We start from the raw sequence: 7038 nt of genomic DNA on the forward strand, positions 1-7038 counted from the left end.
CATATCAGCGCACACTCCGCTGCAGAGTGAAAATCTCATTCTGGAAACATCCCCCAGGCTGTGGCTAAGCCATGTCTCCGCAGTATCCTTTATTTCAGGAGTGCTAGTTCTGCAAGGTTCGCAGGAGAGCTTCTGTAAAGTTTGGAAGGTAGGAGACGAGGTATGGCAGAAGTAAACCTGTGAGTACCGGTCGTGAGTCGTGTTTCGGTAGCTCAGTTGGTAGAGCACTTGCCCGCGTAAGGCAAAGGTCCCGAGTTCGAGTCTCGGTCGGGCACACAGTTTTAATCTGCCAGGAAGTTTCATATCAGCGCACACTCCGCTGCAGAGTGAAAATCTCATTCTGGATATCGATTATTGCTCCTCACCATCAACAATAGTTGTTACCCATAGTTTCGTATTTGCTATTTTACCGTCGTTACCCTTTAGAAACCAACCTGATCTTTCCACAATGCCATTTTTGACTTGCTTCTTAATATGTCCTATAACTACAGATTTGTTGAAAATATTAACTGTTAAATACGCTATTCCACAAATTAAAAACTTCCAGTTATTCTTCATATCTTGAAACTTACTAGCGTTGACTTTCACTGAAGAAAAGATACATGATAATAAAATGAAATCAAAGATTAGAATGTCAAAGCATAGTGTGAATGGTTAAAATGAAATGAACTAGAAATCATCTTCTTGTCTAAAACACGTTCTCTTCCAGAGAACTTCGGCATCTCTCAAAATTTTTTACACCTCTGATGTTTAGCCACATGTGGACAAATAGTGGGTCTCATGATGCAGCACTGTTTAGCCGTCACAAAATAAAGCCTCAAAAATTAGTAAATAAAACTATTCTTCTACTGTTGCTCCGAATCGCATATACCAACCGCCCTCTGCAGCGACAACGACTCAAAGTCTACTGGGTATTTGATTTTTCTCTGCTTTCTCGGGCCTCATTACCTCTCCTTCTAGCCCAACCTTTGTTCTCCAATTACGCCTTCATCGGCGAGCTTCTCTTCAATATTTTTCATTTGTGCTGAATTGTTTTGTACCCTTCTTGCATATACACGTGTGTCATGTATTTTTTACAGATTGCATGAATATATAAGGTGTGTATTTCTTCTCTTGTCAAATTAAATATTACATATCTTGCTGTGAATTAATTTGTTTGTCCACATTCCACTTACTGCGTTTCCTTGAAATTATATAAAATATACGTCTGTAAATAAAGAAAAAACTTGAAACAGCTGTTGCAGCTGATTGGTGAAGGGCTGAAAAAAAAAAACACCTCCGCTGATGCTGCTTAGTATCGCGTATAGCCTCCTTCGGCTTCCACAACAGCTCGAAGTCTGATCTAAAATCATCTGGTCTGCCTTATGTATCGTTATATCCAAATGGTTTATAAATGTTAATCTACATTCAGATCCGATGACGGCACCTTTAGTGTGTTGAACCCGGTTACCCAGTAAACAGTATTTAAGCGATCTTGCTTCTGAATTATTTGTACAACAGAGTGATCGCCCCACTACGCACTATGTGTTCCCTTTCTAACTTATTTCTTTACACAGTAAATTAACTGACGAATAAGGACAACAGTGTTTCAACATAAATTGGAATAAACATTCGTAGGTAATTCAGAGAGTGAAGGTGGGGGGGGGGGGGGGGGGAATGAAAAACCGGGTTTCGAACTCGCAGCGCAAAGTTCCGAAGTCGCTATGGTAGCCGCAGAGCCACCGCTTCAGTTAAATCCTTACCCGCTAAGAGGTATCTACACTATAGCAACAGCGCATTGAAAACTTTGACCGTCGTTTTCTCAGAAGCGGTAGAGTGTAAGCAGATAAGCTAAGACACGTGTTCGCTTATTTTGTCCCCTCTTTCACTGAGGGAAGTTTCAGCAAGATCGGGGTATGACGCTTGGCGTGTCCCCTCGTAAGTGGCGTGCGTTGGGATTCAGTAGACAGAATGCGTCCACTTTCCTCGACTACTCATTGACATGTTTGGAAACTTTCTTTCTTGTAGTGGCACTTTGCATTATGAGGGCTGATTTTCCTGATAACGATCTACTAATGGACTTTGCTCCGAATTTACGTTACTGTGTAGTAGACCTACTGCAATTTCTTAAACCGGAAATGTTTGTTTATTTGGATACTCCGCTTCTTAGTTGCTACATTTCGCTATAATATTTTCCTTTGTTTCAAAACGGCAAGTTAAGATGACCACTGCAACTTGGTAACATCAGTAACAATTTAATACTTTGAAACAGTTATATGTGGTGTAGGAGGAGTCCTGAAGATTCAGAGACAAATTTAAAATATTGAAACGTCTTTGTGCTGCTGCAGAAGTCTTTCCGTGTATGGTATGTTTTGCACTTGACAGCATTCGTCAATTCCGGAAAAGAAGGAATGTGTAATGTTAAGTTGAACAAGGATGTCCTGATGGAATCACACACTATATAAAAGAGGAGTACAAAAACCAACCTGTATGTATCAGTTAGTAGTGGGGCTAGCTTGTTACTGGGACAGATAATTTCTTCAAACTGGCGACTGAGTTTCACCATATGACTTCACACAGACTCGACATAAAAGTTTTCTGGGTGTGGTACCGCGTCGTAATGTATAAAACTATTGCTGCAGGAGAAAATCCAGCGTTTCGGCCACGGTTGCAGCGGCCTTCTGGGTCTAGAAGACCGCTGTAACCGTGGCCGAAACGTTGGATTTTCTCCTGCAGCAATAGTTTTATACATTACGACGCGGTACCACACCCAGAAAACTTATATGTCGACTGACTCTGGCCACAGAAGCCTACGCAATTATATCACACACACTCTGCACCCCCTGTAAATGCAGGAAATTTTGGAAGGAAACAGGGCAATTGACCTACCTACACTAACCTTTCACCCTCCCCACTCAACCAGTTGCCGGAGAGATTAGTGTACATTATTTACTTTCGGTGGGAAACGGTAATTGTGTGCTGGAGAGAAAGGCAGAGTATTTAATTTATTTACTTATTTGCAGCTCAACTGGGCTACCTCCAATAACCTAACTCAGAGACGTGTGTTTTCATCTTGACGTGCAGAGAGCGACTGAGCTAGTAAACCCCACATCCGCCAGAGGGTGCTGTTGGCCTCCCCCCTCCTATGATGTTACTCACCACCCACCACCACCCCTCCCTTGGAAATGACGAGCAACGGTCAGTCTCCATCCAGCTGCCAGAGAAAATGGGTATTTATTTTTGGTGGGAAACTGAAGTAGAGATGGCTATTAATTACACATCTGTATCCATAGTGCTACACAATGAGTGTCTAAAAGCGATATATGGAGCAAAAAATTTCACAATACTGCTTGAAACTAGTAGCAGGCAGACGGAAACTAAATAGTAACTCTACACAGGACGCTCTCTTCACCTAGAAATCGAAATAAACCTCTCTCTTACACCTGTCAATTGTCAGGAAAAAGATGCAGTCTACAATGATAACTGAAACAACCCCATGAACTGGTACACACATAGAAATAACGCAGAATGAGAACTTCAGTGATTTTTTAAAAAAAGAAAAAGGAAAGAAAATCGCACTACACATCAGTTACGATGGCGTTCATCATCTTTCTGAAGTGCTGGATGGACTTGCTGCTGGAGTCACAGATGTTAAGGCATTTACTTTTTTTTCTCCTTTTTCGAAGCACTCTTCTACAATGGGAAACTCACACTGGTGTCAATGCACAGATGGGAAAAACAGAACATTAACATATCTAAAGTTCAAGACATGTTTCCAAACCCATGAAAGATCGCTGGCCAGAGTGGCCAAGCGGTTCTAGGCGCTACAAGCTGGAACCGCGCGACCGCTACCGTCGCAGGGTCGAATCCTGCCTCGGGCATGGATGCGTGTGATGTCCTTAGGTTAGTTAGGTTTAAGTAGTTCTAAGTTCTAGGGGACTGATGATCTCAGATGTAAGTCCCATAGTGCTCAGAGCCATTTGAACCATTTTTTTCTATGTTCTCTGAAAGATTGGCAGTGTACCTGACAGCTGGAATTCTCGGACCTGCAGGATGGAGAGAGAAAGACTTGTAACGACTCGTCTCACTACAGCGCTGACAAAGAAATGTGACGTCACTAACCACACCACATTAAAGTCGAACAAGAGTATTTCCGTTCTGCAGAAAAGGGTCACAGATGGACGGAAGACCCTAGAACAGGATGCTTCCCGCAACCCGTTAAATGTATTTCTTGAAAAGACTGACACCCCCTGCAGAAATAGCGAAATACCTGAGTATTCGTCACAAATCAAAAAACGGTGACATTGGTGAACTTTCAAACGTTCTGGATGTCCTGGCACTGTCTAAAAGCGGTCCTCGTCTACGTAAAATCAGCCTGATGTAGGAAAAGCGTTTGACTGGTAAAGCTACACTTTCATTTTTCTCACTGCTGATATCTTCACACCTGTACCCACCAGAAAAGGAATTGGAAGAACTATTAGCTACTGCAGTTTTCCATACAGCTACTCCATCAAAATAGCAATTTTAATGTCAGCCATTTCCAATTTGCATGGTTTGATTGTTGGTCTTTAGATACTTTCCTGCTACCACATTTCACATGAACTGGTGTCAGACATTTCAGCTGTTACTGCCGCAGACAGCGTTAGAACTTTTCTAGCATGCTATTCACAAGCGAAATTCCAACCACTTAGACAAACCATGCTACTTCTGACATACATCCACACCTACACTGGGACCCCTGAGAGGTCTAACAGTTATATCTTGTGTTATGGTCTCACACAGTATTTTCCAACAAATGATCATTTACCTGAACATGGTTTTGGACAAACTGGTACAGTGCACAAATAGCCAGTAGACCATAGTGCTGTACTGAACTTCGTTTCACATAGAGTGGTACAGTGCACTAGCCGGCTGATGGACTGTATCACTTTACTGAGACACAGTTTCTGGTGGGGTGGTGCAGCACTTTAGATGGAAGGTACAGTGTAGTACTGTTCCCATATGTGATGTGTCATTATGCAGTATGGGCAGGGTCAGGCTCATGATTTGTAATACCTCCCTCTGTAGTATAGACACCATGTGTGTGTGTGTGTGTGTGTGTGTGTGTGTGTGTGTGTGTGTGTGTGTGTGTTTGCTTGGTATATATACATATGTGTGATTCCTCATGTCTGCTTGTTCTGCTTTAAAGTGTCTAGCAATCTTCAACTTCGTGTTAGGATTCCAACTGACAAACACTATCAAACGTGCATTTTGGCTTTAGCAGCTATCTACATGATAGATTTCTCAAGTTTGTCTCTGTCATGGCTGAGAAACAATGTACCTTACATGAGCATGACAATGTGATGGCAGTAGTAATACTAGGTAACAAGAGCGAGAAAGTGTCTTAAGATCCATGATTTGCATTTGAAACATCTATTCACCACCTCATGGGAAATCTTGTCAGAGACTCCCCCAACATCTGTGGGAATGTAGTAGGAAGAGCCTTGATAATGATCATATGTTGGAAGATATTATGAGAAGTGGTACCAGAAAATATTACTCTTAGAGCTTTCTGGGGTAGCAGTATAGAGATGGATGGATGTCAGAAATAGCATACTTTGTCTAAGTGGATGGTATGTTGCATGTGAATAGAATGCTAGAAAAAGTGAGAACTCCATTTGCCATGGTAACAGCTGAATTGTTAAATTGCACCTCACCCAAAATATGGTAGCAGGAAAGCATCTGTAGACCCATGATCAAACCATACAGGTTGGAAATGGCTGATGCTCAAATTGCTGTTTTTATGGAGCAGCTGTCTGGAATACTGCAGTAGCTACTAGTTCCTACAATCTTTTTCCCTGTAGCTTATGCTGATTTTCTCAGAATTCCAAACATCTATAAACTACCTCACTGGAAATCTACCTTCCTGGCAGTGCAGATTTTTCTCACTTCTGTAGGGATGTGATAGAAATAACTCTACATTAAATAGGATAAGTACATTTCAGAAATCAGTATAATATGTACATATTGTGGAAGACTGCAGCTTTAATAGGATGTTATTAATTATGGAAGGGAGTACCTTACACAGCATCACTGTACTTAAATAGCCCTGACAGTCGTCTGGGACCTATGTTATACGCAACTGATCCCAATGCACCACAGGATTTTCGCATAGAAAAATATTACATTTCGAAATTAGAAACGAGTCTATATGCATGTATATAACAAGGAAGACTCTAGTTTTAACGACCGAGCGAGGTGGCGCAGTGGTTAGCACACTGGACTGGCATTCGGGAGGACGACGGTTCAAACCCATGTCCGGCCATCCGGATTTAGATTTTCCGTGATTTCCCTAAATCGCTTCAGGCAAATGCTGGGATGGTTCCTTACAAAGGACACGGACGACTTCCTTCCCCAATCCGATGAGACGAGCGACCTCGCAGCTTGGTCTCCTCCCCAAATAAACCCCAACCCTCTAGTTTTAAGGGTACATCTGTTAATGGCTGGAGGGAAGTAACACACATAGTATCATTGTACATAAATAGCACTCCAACTCGTTTGGACATGCATCCCATTCTGCTGCACCTCTGGGTTAGTAGGCAGTACCACACACACTATCACTTCACTTAAATAGCCCTGACAGACGTTTGGTAACAACGTTACATACACCTGATTCCATTCCTTCGCTGGATGGGCTGCATTTTCATCTTAAGCACATTTCGATAAAATGATGGAGTTTGTATACATGTATATGGAACGGAAGATGGTTCAAATGGTTCAAATGGCTCTGAGCACTATGGGACTTAACATCTGTGGTCATCAGTCCCCTAGAACTTAGAACTACTTAAACCTAACTAACCTAAGGACATCACACACATCCATGCCCGAAGCAGTATTCGAACCTGCGACCGTAGCAGTCCCGCGGTTCCGGACTGAGCGCCTAGAACCGCTAGACCACCGCGGCCGGCGGAACGGAAGACACTAGTTTTAATGGAACATTTGTTAATGATTGGAGGTGGTACAACACATAACATAACTGTACTTTAATAAGACTGACCGACGTTTGGAAAGTATCCAACA

General features: G+C 42.3%; 1 non-coding gene across 1 annotated transcript; it reads left to right on the forward strand.

Annotated features, from left to right (window-relative positions):
- The first annotated feature begins 201 nt into the window (after positions 1-201).
- On the forward strand, positions 202-276 carry Trnat-cgu (transfer RNA threonine (anticodon CGU)). The gene has a single exon. It is a non-coding gene; the product is annotated as a tRNA-Thr (tRNA).
- Positions 277-7038: the final 6762 nt, after the last annotated feature.

Source organism: Schistocerca cancellata, chromosome 3, assembly GCF_023864275.1.
Source record: "Schistocerca cancellata isolate TAMUIC-IGC-003103 chromosome 3, iqSchCanc2.1, whole genome shotgun sequence".
Classification (NCBI taxonomy): Eukaryota; Metazoa; Arthropoda; class Insecta; order Orthoptera; family Acrididae; genus Schistocerca; species Schistocerca cancellata.